Here is a 16,302-nt window from a genome sequence, read left to right as displayed (position 1 = left end):
GCTTACCTCACAATCTATGTGACAGGTTTCTTTCGCTATGGTCCCTGTGCGAGGAGTGAGGTACATTACAGAAACAAAAGATGCAGTCTACAGCAGGGGTCCCCAAACTACGGCCCGCGGGCCACATGCTGCCCCCTGAGGCCATTTATCCGGCCCCCGCTGCACTTCCAGAAGGGGCACCTCTTTCATTGGTGGTCAGTGAAAGGAGCACATTGACCATCTCATTAGCCAAAAGCAGGCCCATAGTTCCCATTGAAATACTGGTCAGTTTCTTGATTTAAACTTACTTGTTTTTTATTTTAAATATTGTATTTGTTCCCGTTTTGTTTTTTTACTTTAAAATAAGATATGTGCAGTGTGCATAGGGATTTGTTCATAGTTTTTTTTATAGTCCGGCCCTCTAACGGTCTGAGGGACAGTGAATTGGCCCCCTGTGTAAAAAGTTTGGGGACCCCTGGTCTACAGCAACAGAATTACAAACACAGCTATGGACGAAATGAGAGAGTGGTCAGCAGCACCAAGAGAGGCAAGTCTTTCTGTTTTGGCAGAATCCAGGCCGAGCTCTGTCTGCAGACAGCACAGTAGCAGGTACCAGAGGCCACCCCAGGCAGGCTTACCAAACCTTATTGGCCTTCACACCACGATCTGCTGGTTCTACATGCAGCAAGATGGGAAAACTCATTATGGGCCATAACGAAATTAGAACGGTGCCCTTCATAATGCTGTCTCTCTGAGCACTCACAGGGTAATACACTTCTACTGTAGGTGGCCAGGTGCTGGTTGCCCAGGGAGTTAACAGGAGGTCCACCTCGTAGGTAGGGGGCCTGTACCGTCCAGGACCATGTCCGTTGAAGTCACTGGCCTTTAAGGAGGGCTGCTGGGGCAGGCAAGAGCACGTTGCCCTGCCATCCAAAGCCGGCTTGAGCAAAGTGGCTTGGTGCATACTGCAACCAGATGGGAGCAGCTGCCCGATGCAGGAGGGCCTTCACCAGAGCTGGGCTCCTCTGTCAAGATCTCTCATTCAAAATCCAGAGTACTGTCCGTAAGTGGTGCCGCCTCCTGTCGCAGTCCCTGCTTCAAGAGTCCATTATACCGCTCAATAATACCAGCAGCCAGTGGGTGGTAGGGGTCCAGTTCACCCCTAGGTCTTAGGATCATTGCCTCATCATAGAACCTGTGAAATGGGTTCTATTGTCACTTTCAGGGACCAGTGGCCGCCTGTACGCAGCACTCAGGCAGTCCAGAGCCTGTATGACTGCCCTTTGGTCTGGGTTACAGGCAGGGTAAGCCGCAAGCAGACCGGTGGCATTATCTACACAAGTGACTGCATACTGGTACCCGTCTGACTTTGGTAAGGGTCCAATGATGTATACTTGTCATCATGTCAGTGGAACACGACTTCTCTGGGTCTGTCCAGGTGTCACCAGTGGTCTCTGAGGGTGCTCCTTAGAACACACTGCACATTGCTTACAGGCTGCAAGTACCTCTGCATAGGACACAGGCAAGTTCCACGCCTTAACCGTAGCCCACATAGTTTTCTGTCCTGCATGGAGTAGACGCCGGTGGAGCCACTGTGCCACGTCACCTGCAGGCTCAGTCTCCAACCATCACACACTCGCCAAAGTGTCTGCCTCATCATTCCCGGGATGGGCTAGAGGGGCATGCCCTGTGACATGATATACCCTCACCTGCTTCTGGTGTCCTATTTCCCATAAGTCCTACCACATAGCCTGATCCCATAGCAGATGGTGCATTACCATCTACTGGTTAATGTGCCAAGTAGTAATCCAAAGGGTCAGTCCTCAATAGACAGCCCAGCTGTCAGTACAGATCACCAGAGGTGAAGGTTCATTATGGGCAACTAGCCAAACAGCTCTTAATTCTGCCCATTGGCTGCTTTGGCCTGTACCCGTGTCCATCCAAATAGTCTCAGTGGCTGGATGGAAGGCTATGGCCATCCACATGACCAGTAGGCCCCTGCTAGAACTATCAGTATACCAGGCATCCTTGGAGATGGGCACCCACCCCTCCTGGTAGGGACTGACTTTGGGTTCTTCCTCCTGAGCCCTAGCTGCACCTGACTTTAAGGTCACATAGGTGACTGGACCCAAGACTTCCTGCAGTTCTGCTCACAATGGGCTGGTGCTAAGAGCACAGCGTTTTTGCAGGTATGCACCCCACTTGGCCACGGTGGAGGTTTGGTTGCCCAATCTCTCACCCATCCTGCAATAGGGTATGTATGTGGTCTTGACCTTAACTGGAGTTGTGGTTGTAATAATACTCTCAGTGGCTAGGAGGGCAGTATACACAGCTAACAACTATTTCTCCACTAATGAGTAATGACTTCAGCGCCTTTCCACAATTGGGACCAAAACCCAATAGGTTGCCATAAGCGCTCTGTCCGTTGCCACAAGCCCCATCCAAACCCCTCAGGGGTTACATGGACATCAAGCTCACAGAGCCTGGTAAATCAAACATATTCAATGCCTGTGCTGCCTTGACAGTTCTCTTAGCTGCTGCAAATGTACCTTGTGCCTGCTCAGTCCAATCCCAGTGAACCCCCTTCTGAATAAGGTGATATAAGGGGCACAGTAACTGAGTTAAATGGGGTGTGAATGTTCACCAATACTCCAACAGACCTAGGGATTCCTGTAACTGCTTTACCATAGTGGGCACGGGGTATGCTTGGATCTTATCTATAACTGCGTCAGGGATAACCTTTGTCTTACCCAACCAGATAACCCCTAGGAACTTAACAGATACCCAGGTCCTTGTAATTTGCCCTCATTGACCGTCCAGCTACACACTTTCATATGGGATAGCAGGGTAGGGACTGCTTGCTCCAATTCTGAAAGAGTCGCTAGTTAGCATAACGTCATCGATACAATGATAAATACAAACTGCCTCTGTTTGTTTCCATTTATCCAGGTCAGCAGCCACCAGCCCACGACACAAGGTGGGGCTATGCAGATAGCCCTGGGGTAATACTGTAAAGGTCCATTGCTGCCCTTCCCAAGTGAAGGCAAATTGATCTTGACTTTGCAGCTATATCAATAGAGAAAAAGGCTACCCTGATTTATTGATGTCACCCCATTAAAATAAAAATTTATTTAAAAAAAAAATAGAGAAAAAGGCATTGGCCAAGTCTGCCACAAAGTGGTATGTCCCCAACTCATGGCTTAACCGATCCATCAGGTTAGCTATTAAGGGTACAGCAGCATGAAAAGGGGGAACAACTTTATTAAGTTCCCTGTAATCCACTGTCATTCACCAGGTTCCGTCTGGTTTGTGCACAGACCACACTGGGGAGTTGTAAGGGCTGTGTGCCGGCCGGATGATCCTCACCTTTTCTAGACTGTCCCTATTAGTGATTTCTTCATAGCTGCCTGGCAGGTGGTACTGCTTCATGCTAGTCACACAGCAGGGAATGGGTAATTGCAAGGGGGAATTGCTGCATGTCCCTGAAACACTGCCTTCACGACCCTGATCTGCAGCTGGAACTCCCCGGCTGTAGTTTCCAACCACAGTCCTTGTAAGACATCTGCCCCCAAAATATATTCAGGAATAGGAGATACATACACCTTATATGGCTTAGGAGGCACTCTTCCTATCCCCAATGGAATAGTTATTGGCTTCACTTGAACAGTTTGGCCCCCATAACCGTCAATGGCCACTGGGGTCCCAGCAAACCGCTCTGGGTTCCCATAGAGGAGGGAACATTCTGCATCTGTATCCACCAAGGCCAACACCCATTGTACATTGGAAGGGGACCAGTGGATAGCCAGTTCCACGTGTGGCCTCCAGTCCCTGCCTGTCCCTGTTAGACAGGTCCCTCAGCCTTCCCCCTACTCAAACTGGAACAGCAGGTCTTGGGGGTCCTCCTCTCCCTCAGCAGTCTCCATCATATAATCTTGTAACCATGCCGCCCGTGCACCAACTGTTTTATTGGTAGCTGCTGGGGCCGTTTGTCTCAGCAGTTGGACTCTCTGTCCTGGTTTAAGCTGCTGCCAAAACTCCAAAAGAACCTTATTATGCTTGCCATCCAATTTCTCCCTATCTGCCCCAGCCGCAATTAAATCCACCCACATCTGTGTTCAGGTAAGTTTCACAGGCCCATTCCTCTTGCTAGTCGGAGGGGGGTTGCATGGGCAGCAGCCCTCACAGCTTTGTGATTCCGTGCTGCCTCCAGCTCCCCCAAATCTGCTACCATCTGTGTAACCATGTTGATAGGCTGTTCCACATAAGGGCTCAGGATTGCCACTAGTGACCCAAAAAGGGCTGATGGGGCACTGCAGAGGGTAAGATCTCATATCCTGGCAGTAAATACTTCCTCATCTGGTCTATGGGACCTCGTGTTGAAAGCAGCATTCTTTATACCTAGTTCCCAAAGGACCTTTACTAACTCACTATAGCACTGCCACCGACTCACTGCCCCCAGCAAGTCCCCAGCATTCTGCCAGACTATACAAATGGCAGCCATCACCCATTCTAATCGGGTATGTTTTTCTGGGTTGTCATGGCAGTTCTGAAGACACTGCCTCATGGAGGAGTTTGTGGTAATGGCAGCCAATTTCTCCATCTCTGTTCCAGAGAGCATGATGCCATTCACCCCCTATGTCCCACACCTCAGCAGCCAGGCTGCCAGGGGCTCCATAGGTTTCTGCCTGAATTGCACCCCCAACTCCATCAGCTCTGCCTGGGTGTAAGGCCAGACCACAGAGTGCTCCACTATCTGTGGAGGAGGCTGTGGTTGCCCCTGAGGGACTCTTTGCTGCTGAGATTTTTTTGTGTATGTGGGAGAGACAGAGAGAGTCAGAGACAGGGACAGATAGGGACAGACAGACAGGAAGGGAGAGAGATGAGAAACATCAATTCTTCATTGTGGTTCCTTAGTTGTTCATTGATTAATTTCTCATATGTGCCTTGACCAGGGGGCTACAGCAGACTGGGTGACCCCTTGCTCAAGCCAGTGACCTTTGGCTTAAGCTGATGAGCCTTGCTCAAACCAGATGAGCTCGCACTCAAGGGGTCTCAAACCTGGGTCCTCTGCATCCCAGTCCAATGCTTTATCTACTGCGCCACCACCTGGTCAGGCGCTGCTGAGATTTTACCTTCTTGGTGACCATTAGCTGGTCTCTTGAGTCTGGGGACAGCAGTTGCAGTCTGAGCCTCCCCTCAGAAGAGGAGGAATAAGAAACACCTGCTCCTGCCAACTCAGAGCCACTCCTCTGGCAGGAATGCAGCTCCGTCTTCTGCATCTGCTTCGGCGCCTGTGGCTGCTGGCTCTTGGCCTGAAGCTGACTCTCAAGCTCTTGAACTTGCAGTTGTTTCTCCAACAGCTTCCAACGTTCAGCTTCCAGGAAAACTGCAACTCACAAACCCGCAATTCCTTCTCCAGAGATTGCTCCAGTTCCAGGCGCTGTTGGTGTTCAGCCTGCACCTCACACCACAACTCTCTTACCCAGTCGGCCTCCCTCTCCAGTGCTGGCTCCAGTTCACACAGTTGCTGGTTCTCAGCCTGCAGTCTGACTTGCAGTTCTTGGATCTGCTACTGTTTCTCCAGTGACTGTTCCACTCGTGCCATTGTTGCCACTCAGTCCACAGCTCACCCTGGAGCTTTTGATCTCGGGCTGCCTCTTGCACAGAGCTCTCAGTTTCCTCTTACAAGGATGTAAAAGACACCCAGCCTGCAGCCCCCAAAAGGACAGCTATGAGGAACCATACACTGGAGAACAAGGACCACTCCTCTACCCCACCCTTCAAGGGTGTCGGTGGCTCCATACCAATCTGCTCCAAACCCTGCCAACTACACCAGATGTAAGGCTGGTGGCTGAGGCCAGGCAAGTTCACATTGGATTCAGGCAGATGGAAGAAAAACTGCAGAGCTGAAAAGTGTTGGGCCATATACATTTATATTGGAGGTTCACAAAGGCAGGCAAACAAATAAACAAAAGGGAAAGAGCTAATAAAGGAAAATCTATTCGCAGTAAGGGCAAGAGAACAAGGAAAACTGCATTTCACGTTGGCAGGAGAGCAATCTGGGAGAATCACTGCCCAGGGGAAGCACCTACAACCCTATATAGGCTATGCACACGTGCCTCTGCCATGTACTCACACACTAATCAAGTAACGTGTTTGGTTTACTCAGCCTCCCAAAGCCAGAGCCACCCAGGCTCATCATGTCTTTGTCCCTCCTGGTGTCGTTGTGAGGTTGGCAGGAACACCTGTGAGAAGGGCTCCTTGGAACTGGTGAAGCCAAAATGTAGCAAGAAGGGCCAATGGAGGGGACACTGTCAGTGGGCATGGGGCAGGTGAGAACTCGGGTCCATCCTGGTTGGCACAGCCCATGCCTTGTTCAGTCTCACAGCCACACAACTCATAGCTGCATCCCACTGTGTAGCCAGCTGTCATTTATCTCTCATCACGGGACAGGTTAAGCTATTCCAACCCTGACCACAGTGCTGTATTTCTGACAACAGTGGTATATTGTGAGTTGCCTCATGCATGGACCACAGCACGCGCCATGGCACAGATGTAAGCCCCAAAGGGGCACTCCGCCAGAGGTGTGACCATGTCCAGTCTGGGTCAATTCAAGCAAATCGGGCTCCTCTTGAGTCATCAGACTGTGACCTTCGCCACCTGACAGTTGTCATTTAAATTTTATCCCTTCCATGGGGAGGTTGTGCATCTTGGTTTTGAGGTGGGAAGGAAGGAAAGGGGGGAGAGAAAGGAAGAAAGAAAGGAGAGGCAGGTGAAGAGCCACAGTTGGTGTGAGCATCTGACATGTGTTGGGACAGAGGAAACACTTGAAGGGATAGGGCTGAGAGTGAGGCTGAAGTACTCGAAGTGATAATTCTCAACCCCAGGAGGCCTAAGGAATCCCAGTCGGAATGGTTACAAAGCCATGCACCCTGGATCTGTGGTAACAAAACTCAGGAACACCAGAGGTAGTGAGACTGTTTTAAAAGTTGTCAGACAGCCTGACCAGGTGGTGATGCAGTGGATAGAGCGTCGGATTGGGATGCAAAGGACCCAGGTTCGAGACCCTGAGGTCACCAGCTTGAGCGCGGGCTTATCTGCTTTGAGCAAGGCCACCAGCTTAAGCCAAAGGTCGCTGGCTTGAGTAAGGGGTCACCTAGTCTGCTGTAGCCCCCTGGTCAAGGCACATATGAGAAATTAATCAATGAACTAAGGAACTGCAATGAAGAATTGATGTTTCTCATCTCTCTCCCTTCCTATCTGTCTATCCCTCCCTATCTGTCCCTCTCTCTGACTCTGTCATAAATAAATAAATAAGAGTTGTCAGACAGAGGAGACAGGGAACCTCAACTCTAAGGACAGTGAGATGCTGCTGGTGCACCCATAGGAGATAGCAGTCCACCTAAAATCCTATACCAATGGCCATAGCTTTCACTAATGAGAATAAAGCAATCAATGGCTTTGCAAGACAATAAAACAAGAACTTTGTCACCACCTGCCCCCACTAAAGAGTTCCAAAGTAGGAGCTGGCAGGCCTGTTCTGCGAAGGCCAAGAAGTGGATATTTGTACTGCGTGGCTCCTTACCTCTGCCCTCGTAGCACAGAGTGGCCATAGGCACCATGTAATGTGGGCTGGCTGTGTGCCAGTAAAACTTTTTTTTTTTAATTTTTAATTTAATTTTATTTATTCATTTTAGAAAGGAGAGAGAGAGAGACAGAGAGAGAGAAGGGGGGGGAGGAGCAGGAAGCATCAACTCCCATATGTGCCTTGAACAGGCAAGCCTAGGGTTTCGAACCGGCGACCTCAGCACCTCCAGGTCGACACTCCATCCACTGCGCCACCACAGGTCAGGCAGTGCCAGTAAAACTTTATTTACAAAAATAGGTGGTAGTCATGTTCTGTTTCTTAAGCTGAGTGCCCAAGTGTTTCTTTGATTCTTTAGATTATTTTATTTTTCTTTACATACTATTCTTTAGTATACCTGTGTGCTATATGTGCGTGATGTAGTTTGGGTATCTCTTATAATGAAAAGTGTTAAGAGGGAGGGAGTGGCTAGCTGGGTGGGATGCTACAGGGAGGTCAGGCTGGGGCAGGGGAAAGCAGTGGCCCCATTTTACGCAATGTGAGTGACTGATCTCGCAGGCAGTCTCCGTGCAGCATTGGGAATCTGTGCTGAGAACTAAGCAGCGCTGAGGTTCCTTGTTCAGAAAGCAGGGAAGGGCCACAGGTGGGGCAGGCATAGGGAGGTAGTGAGACATTCCGCCCAGCTGGCTGTTCCTGAGCACTATTTTGCAATAAAAAAGTAAGAAGGCTATATTTCAGCACAGGTTTTGGCTTAGCTTGTGGAAGGTTTGGTTGGGAGGGGAGGTTGACATCAGTGCAGTGTCGTTGTGTTAATTCCCTGCAGAGTGTTGGTCTGCTCCTTGTGTCATGAGTGCTTGGGCGCTGTGGCCGGCCTGCCGCAGGATGTATCTGCTGGTGCAAGGAAACCAAACACCTGGGGAGGGTTCTGGTTAAGACATACAGGTGCCTGTGCTGGGGACAGCCCAATAGCAGTCCAGATGCTCAGTTCTGCACCCTCGGGATGAAGTGTCCTCCGCTGTATGCACACCTCAGTGTGTTAGGGATAACACTCTATGAGTCCCAGCCTGTGTTGGGATTCAGCCTGTTCGCACAAGTTTGGCAGAACTGATACCTAATTTTTTGTTCAGTTCAGCAAATTGGATGTTAAAGTGGCACTTGTAATCAGGGTTCTCTCTAAGGTGGGTGCCTGGGCAGCCACCCAGTTTGGAAATCAGGAGTTTAGATTCCTTACTCTTTTTATTTATTTATTTATTTATTTTTATTTATTCATTTTAGAGAGGAGAAGGAGAAACAGAGAGAGAGAGAGAGAGAGAGAGAGAGAGAGAGAGGGAGAGAGAGAGAGGAGAGACAGAGAGATAGAAGGGGGGAGGAACTGGAAGCATCAACTCCCATATGTGCCTTGACCAGGCAAGCCCAGGGTTTCAAACCGGCAACCTCAGCATTTCCAGGTCGAAGCTTTATCCACTGTGCCACCACAAGTCAGGCCAGATTCCTTACTCTTTTAACATTCATCTATGCAACAGCGTGTTCTAAGCACCAATAGTAATGTTCCTTCCATTCATAGGTGAAAAAAATTGCAAGTGAGGACGCCAATCAAGAAGCAATATGGAGCCTGACCAGGCGGTGGCGCAGTGGATAGAGCGTCGGACTGGGATGTGGAAGGACCCAGGTTCAAGACCCTGAGGTCGCCAGCTTGAGCGTGGGCTCATCTGGTTTGAGCAAAAGCTCACCAGCTTGGACTCAAGGTCACTGGCTCGAGCAAGGGGTTACTCGGTCTGCTGAAGGCCCGTGGTCAAGGCACATGTGAGAAAGCAATCAATGAACTAAGGTGTCGCAATGAAAAACTGATGATTGATGCTTCTCATCTCTCCATTCCTGTCTGTCTGTCCCTATCTATCCCTCTCTCTGACTCTCTGTCTCTAAAAAAAAACCCAAAAAACAACAAAAAAAAGAAGCAATATGGAAATATATATCTTAAATACGTTTCATTGCTTTTGTCAGGAATTATTAAATTTTTTTTTCACTTTTTTAAAAAAAAATTTAAAAAATAAAAACATGAAAGGCCTAAAATACAGCCCCAAGCTCATTGCCGGAAACCCAAGAAGGATGCCAGGGAGAAGAGGGTGGAGGCCCCAGCCGCAGGCTTGCTGGAGGTGGAGTACTGGATGACATACTCAGGGTAGGCCTGGTGCTTCTCAAAGATCACGAAGATAGAAGGGTTGGACATGCTGTTCACACAGCTGTCGTAGAAGACGCTGTTGCCCTGGCCATCCTTGGCTGGGGGATGGACAAAGGAGACATTGCCCCGGGTAAACTCGCCCACCAGCACCCGAGCCAGAAACATGATATAGAACAGGGGTCCCCAAACTACGGCCCGCGGGCCACATGCGGCCCCCTGAGGCCATTTATCCGGCCCCCGCTGCACCTCCGATAGGGGCACCTCTTTCATTGGTGGTCAGTGAGAGGAGCACTGGATTCATCCTCATCCTGTGCTCCGGGAGTACTGTATGTGGCGGCGCCACAAAGCACAGCATGGCTCACGTAGAGTACTACTTCCGGTGACGTGGGATGCACGCATCACGGCTCCGGAAGTGCGTCATATCACCTGTTACGGCTAGCAGTGACAAATATGGAACCGGACATTGACCATCTCATTAGCCAAAAGCAGGCCCATAGTTCCCATTGAAATACTGGTCAGTTTGTTGATTTAAATTTACTTGTTCTTTATTTTAAATATTGTATTTGTTCCCTTTTTTTTTTTTTACTTTAAAATAAGATATGTGCAGTGTGCGTAGGGATTTGTTCATAGTTTTTTTTATAGTCCGGCCCTCCAACGGTCTGAGGGACAGTGAACTGGCCCCCTGTGTAAAAAGTTTGGGGACCCCTGATATAGAACTTGGAGTCAGACTTGCTGTAGTGGTGGGAATACGCGGCATCTCGGGCAAAGTAGCTCCCTTTGCCATAGGAAGTGCCATGAAGCCCACAGACCCGCCAAAGTTCTGCTGGCAGATGGCATCGACAAAATAGGCACTGGTGCCGTGGAACAGCTGCCTCTCATCCACCATCCACCCTCCGTTTCTCTTCTGCATCTGCCCTTTCTGCCACTGGTAGACTTCCCAGAAAGCCAGGTTCTGGACTCGATCTTCTGAATATAGTAGGGCAATGTACGGTTAAAGAGATTATAGACCTTCTCATATTCTTCTGAGGAAGAATGGAGGGTGATCAGCTGAAAGCCAGGGTCCAGCAAGGCTGAGGGGTCCCAATGGTCTGGGATATTCTTTGGGCCTTGAAATGTGACACTGCAGGTTTGCTTCATCTTCACTTCCTGAGAAGACACATATTGGGTCTCCGACAAATCTTTCTCAATTTGCCATAGGCCACGTTTTTCTGAATAAAGTCTCTGAAGTCTAGCTCATATTTGTGCTTTCCAGCCTGGAACTTGAGAGTGGCTGCCTTGGTGTCAGAGCCTGGTACACAGTATGCCAGGTAGGCCTTCTCCAAATCACTGCTGCTGATGGTGGCCATGGGGTGCTCCACACCTTGTTTTCCATATTCCTGCCAAGAACCAAAGTCATCAGTCCAGTACCAAATCCACTCGGTGGTGAGGATGAAGTGTGGAGGTTTGGTGACCGAGGAGGCCGTAGAGAGAGGTGGCAAAGCTGGGCAGGGCCAAACTTCATAGACTCAAAGTTCACATACTGAAAGGAAAAAATACCAAGCAAATCAGGATATAGGACTCTGTCTTTCTTGGGATTGCAATACACCTCCTCAATAAACTCCATTTTGTCAAAATCCTTCCACCAGACTCCATCAATACGGCAAATGGAAATGAACTCGATTGCACTTCTCTTGAAAACTACAACTTTTCCGGATATGGTACAAGCAGATCTCATCACTCTCTTCCTGGTTACTAGTGGTTGAGGATACAGAAGCTGAACTGTCTCTTCTTTCAGAAGTCCCCTGTGGGCTGGAAGCGGAGCTCTTGTTCTTGATGTCATGAGCATTTCTATAAATAGAAGGTAGCCTGCTCACCAGGTCTGAGCTCATGCCCAACTTCTGCAGTTTTACCAGATTCTCAGAATTAGAGAAATCATGAGATCTCTTACAGCCTGTGCCAAATTTGCATTCGCCCTGTAAAAAATACTGGCAGGCATGGAGTTTGATACACTGCTCCTGAAAGGTACAAGAACCGTGGAGTCCATTTCCTTTGTTGTAGTGAAGGCAGATCTCTGGCAAAAGCCATGTGTCATTCTGACACAAGAGCTGGCAGAGCTCACTATAGCTGAGATGGTCGACTCCATGAGTTTTCAGCATACTTAGGTTGTGTGCGGTTGTCAAGGTGTGACCGTTCCTACAGTTCTTCTTGGCCTTCTGGAACTTGCAGGCCCCGTAGATCGTGAACTTGCAGAAGTGCAGCTGGCCGCAGAGCCCAGCGCAGGTGGCCTTGGGGCCCTGCTGGTGGCACAGGCGCAGCGCCGCCGAGATGGCCAGCACCACCCGCTCGGGGGTCGATCCCGCGCCGCCACGGCGAAGCGCCGGCGCTCCCGCAGCAGCCGCTCCAGAGCGTCCACGCCGACGCCGTCCCGCAAGCGGCGCCACAGCTCCGTCAGCTCCAGGGCCCCTCTGGTCGCGCACAGCGCCTGGGTCACCTCGGCCATGACACCGGCCTGGGCCATGGCCGCAGGGGTTGAGGCGCGCTGCCCGTTGGGCAGCCGGCTGGCCGGGCGGCTCCCGAAACCAAAAGCTGCCCAGTGCCCCGGGGGGGGGGGGGGGACGGGACGGGACGACGACACGACACTGAACCAGTGCGGCCGCGCCACGCCCCCGGGCCCGCAACTGAGCGGGGACTGGAGCCTTCCGGCCTCAGCGCCGCCGGACCACGAGATCATGCGCTCCGTCCGCAGGCCGCGGGCGACCCCACGATGCCGAGCAATTCGCGGGCCCCTTGGGGCGCGGGCTGGGGGAGACGCGCATCGCGAAACCCTTCACCTCAAAGATGGAGGGCTCCTGCCACTCTGCAGAGCAGGCCGGGTGTGAGGATGCCGCGCTGCACCCGGACCCTGAAGAATATTTTAAAACTTATCTAGTTTTGTGTACCTCTTTTATTCTTACTTAAGTATTTTTTTTTTATTTTTTTTTTACAGGGACAGAGAGAGAGAGAGGGATAGACAGGGACAGACAGGAACGGAGAGAGACGAGAAGCATCAATCATCAGTTTTCCATTGCGCATTGCAACACCTTAGTTGTTCATTGATTGCTTTCTCATATGTGCCTTGACCGCGGGCCTTCAGCAGACTGAGTAACCCCTTGCTGGAGCCAGTGACATTGGGTTCAAGCTGGTGGGCTCTTGCTCAAACCAGATGAGCTTGCGCTCAAGCTGGCGACCTCGGGGTCTCGAACCTGGGTCCTCTGCATCCCAGTCTGACGCTCTATCCACTGCGCCACCGCCTGGTCAGGCTATATCATTTTTTTATACTTAAAACGGTCATTAGGGCAGAGAACCGGTTGTTAAATTATTTGAATCCCACCACTGGTCCCAGCAGCCATTAACAGGGGTAAAGATGATCACAAGACAGTTTAACAGTTTCTGGCATCTGCCCATAATAACGTGAATGACTTTTATAATGTGATATTTTGTAAAATTGCACCAGGTTCTGGGTTTCAAGGTGGGACCAGAGGCGCCACTGCTCTCCCTGGCCCCGTCCTGATGTCCCCCTTCCCTCACAGACACACAGACACTGCCCATTTGCCCACCTGGCCAGGCAAGGCTGTCATCCCAACTAAGAGCAGGGCCCCAGCCTGACCCCCCGGGGCCTGGGGTCAGATGGCCCCGCTGCACCTCAGATCTGCACCACAGCCCCTCCTCCATCCTCTGGGATCTGCTCTCAGATCTGCACCACAGCCCCTCCTCCATCCTCTGGGATCTGCTCTCAGATCTGCACCACAGCCCCTCCTCCATCCTCTGGGATCTGCTCTCAGACCTGCACCACAGCCCCTCCTCCATCCTCTGGGATCTGCTCTCAGATCTGCACCACAGCCCCTCCTCCATCCTCTGGGATCTGCTCTCAGACCTGCACCACAGCCCCTCCTCCATCCTCTGGGATCTGCTCTCAGACCTGCACCACAGCCCCTCCTCCATCCTCTGGGATCTGCTCTCCAGAGATGCAAACTCTCTACACCTGCACTAGAGGCCCTCTGACCCTATCTCCCTTTCCCCCCAGATACATACAGTTCATGCCCCTCCTGCCTGCCCTGTGGACACCAGCCTCTACCTTTTGGCTTCTTTCCCCCTATACAGCCCCCATACCTCACTGTACCTCAGTGATCTTGATTGTTGTTTGCTGGAAGAATGTGGGGGGTTGAGAGGTATAATTCATGACCCTTGACCGTTGACCTGCATAGGCAGGTTCACAATAGGTGCTGAAGGGGAGGGGAGGGAGTGCAGAGAGATAACTGGAAGAGGCACCCAGGGGCCCAGACTTTCAGGCAAAGTATTTGGTTAGAGAAACTACCAAGCACTTTAAAAAGGGTCTGTGGGGCAGCTGTGTTAGGCTTGCTCACAGGGTTACCAGCTGTAAGCACTTTGCCCGATTGGTGCATGAGTGCATGGCTGCTCCATGTGTATGGCCTATAAAGGCTGTGGGTGCTTGTGCTCCAGACAGATGGGGGATTGCAGATGCATGAATTGCTTACCTACCGCTGTGAGGGGCCATTTTGGCGTTTGTTTGCCTGAGAGGTGGTTGCCCCTCCTGTGTGCTTGTCCACCGTTGTGAGACTTTATTAAATGAAATGGCCCAATGCTTTTCCGGCTCCACAGTTTTTCTACCATCTGCCTGGATCCAATGTGGACCAGCCTGGCCTCAGCTACTGGCATTACAGGGTAAGATTTGAAAAGGAGACCCTTTCTGGATATAAGTATTAAGTGTCATAATGGCAGCTGTGTTCTCCAAACTGAAGTAACCAGTTAGCGTGAATCTAATTGATTTATGAAGTTTATCAGGAAACTAAACAAGTGGACTTTCAAGTTCTAGAGCAGGGGTAGTCAACCTCTTTATACCTACTGCGCACTTTTTTTTTTTTTTTTTTTTTTTTTTGTATTTTTCTGAAGCTGGAAACGGGGAGAGACAGTCAGACAGACTCCCGCATGCGCCCGACCGGGATCCACCCGGCATGCCCACCAGGGGGCGACGCTCTGCCCACCAGGGGGCGATGCTCTGCCCCTCCGGGGGGGGGGGGGTCGCTCTGCCGTGACCAGAGCCACTCTAGCGCCTGGGGCAGAGGCCAAGGAACCATCCCCAGCGCCCAGGCCATCTTTGCTCCAATGGAGCCTTGGCTGCAGGAGGGGAAGAGAGAGACAGAGAGGAAGGGGGGGGCGGTGGAGAAGCAAATGGGCGCTTCTCCTATGTGCCCTGGCTGGGAATTGAACCCGGGTCCCCCGCACGCCAGGCCAACGCTCTACCGCTGAGCCAACCGGCCAGTACCGTCCACTTTTATATTTCTGTTAGTAGTAAAATTTTCTAACCGCCCACCGGTTCCACAGTAATGGTGATTTATAAAGTAGGCAAGTAACTTTACTTTATAAAATTTATAAAGCAGAGTTACAACAAGTTAAAGCATATAATAATAATTACTTATCAAGTATTTTATGTTGGATTTTCGCTAAGTTTGGCAGAATAAATTTTTTTTCTTTTTTCTTTTTAAATTTTATTTATTTATGTATTTTTTACAGAGACAGAGAGTGAGTCAGAAAGAGGGATAGACAGAGACAGACAGACAGGAATGGAGAGAGATGAGAAGCATCAATCATTAGTTTTTCATTGCACGTTGCAACACCTTAGTTGTTCATTGATTGCTTTCTTTTTTTTATTTTTTATTTATTTTTTAATTTTTTTTTATTTTTTATTTATTCATTTTTAGAGAGGAGAGAGAGAGGTAGAGAGAAGGGGGGAAGAGCTGGAAGCATCAACTCCCATATGTGCCTTGACCAGGCAAGCCCAGGGTTTCGAACCGGTGACCTCAGCATTTCCAGGTCGATGCTTTATCCACTGCACCACCACAGGTCAGGCTGATTGCTTTCTTATATGTGCCTTGACTGCAGGCCTTCAGCAGACTGAGCAACCCCTTGTTGGACCCAGCGACCTTGGGTTCAAGCTAGTAGTCTTTTTTTTTTTTTTTCTTTTTTTCTTTATATTTCTGAAGCTGGAAATGGGGAGAGACAGTCAGACAGACTCCCGCATATGCCCTACCGGGATCCACCTGGCACGCCCACCAGGGGCGATGCTCTGCCCACCAGGGGGCGATGCTCTGCCCCTCCAGGCAGAGCCACTCTAGCGCCTGGGGCAGAGGCCTCGGAGCCATCCCCAGCGCCCGGGCCATCTTTGCTCCAGTGGAGCCTTGGCTGCGGGAGGGGAAGAGAGAGACAGAGAGGAAGGAGTGGGGGGTAGAGAAGCAAATGGGCGCTTCTCCTATGTGCCCTGGCCGGGAATCGAACCCGGGTCCCCCACATGCCAGGCTGACGCTCTACCGCTGAGCCAACTGGCCAGGGCGCTAGTAGGCTTTTTTAAATGTCAATTGCCTTTTAAGATTTTTTTATTTATTCATTATAGAGAGGGGAGAGAGAGTGAGAGAGGGGGGGGGAGCAGGAAGCATCAACTCCCATATGTGCCTTGACCAGGCAAGCCCAGGGTTTTGAACTGGCAACCTCAGCGTTTCCAGGTTGACGCTTTATCCACTGCGCC

General features: G+C 50.6%; 1 protein-coding gene and 1 pseudogene across 2 annotated transcripts in view; one reads left to right on the top strand and one right to left on the bottom strand.

The window, feature by feature from the left end:
* The window catches only part of CCDC57 (coiled-coil domain containing 57), a 139,121-nt gene that overhangs the window by 99,350 nt on the left and 23,469 nt on the right, over positions 1-16,302 (top strand). The window lies entirely within an intron of this gene.
* LOC136403314 (protein mono-ADP-ribosyltransferase PARP12 pseudogene) lies at positions 9,602-12,453 on the bottom strand (annotated as a pseudogene).

This window comes from Saccopteryx leptura, chromosome 4 (assembly GCF_036850995.1).
Source record: "Saccopteryx leptura isolate mSacLep1 chromosome 4, mSacLep1_pri_phased_curated, whole genome shotgun sequence".
Lineage (NCBI taxonomy): Eukaryota > Metazoa > Chordata > Mammalia > Chiroptera > Emballonuridae > Saccopteryx > Saccopteryx leptura.
The sequence above is the reverse complement of the archived record's forward strand: the minus strand, read 5'-3'. Positions and strand labels throughout refer to the sequence as shown.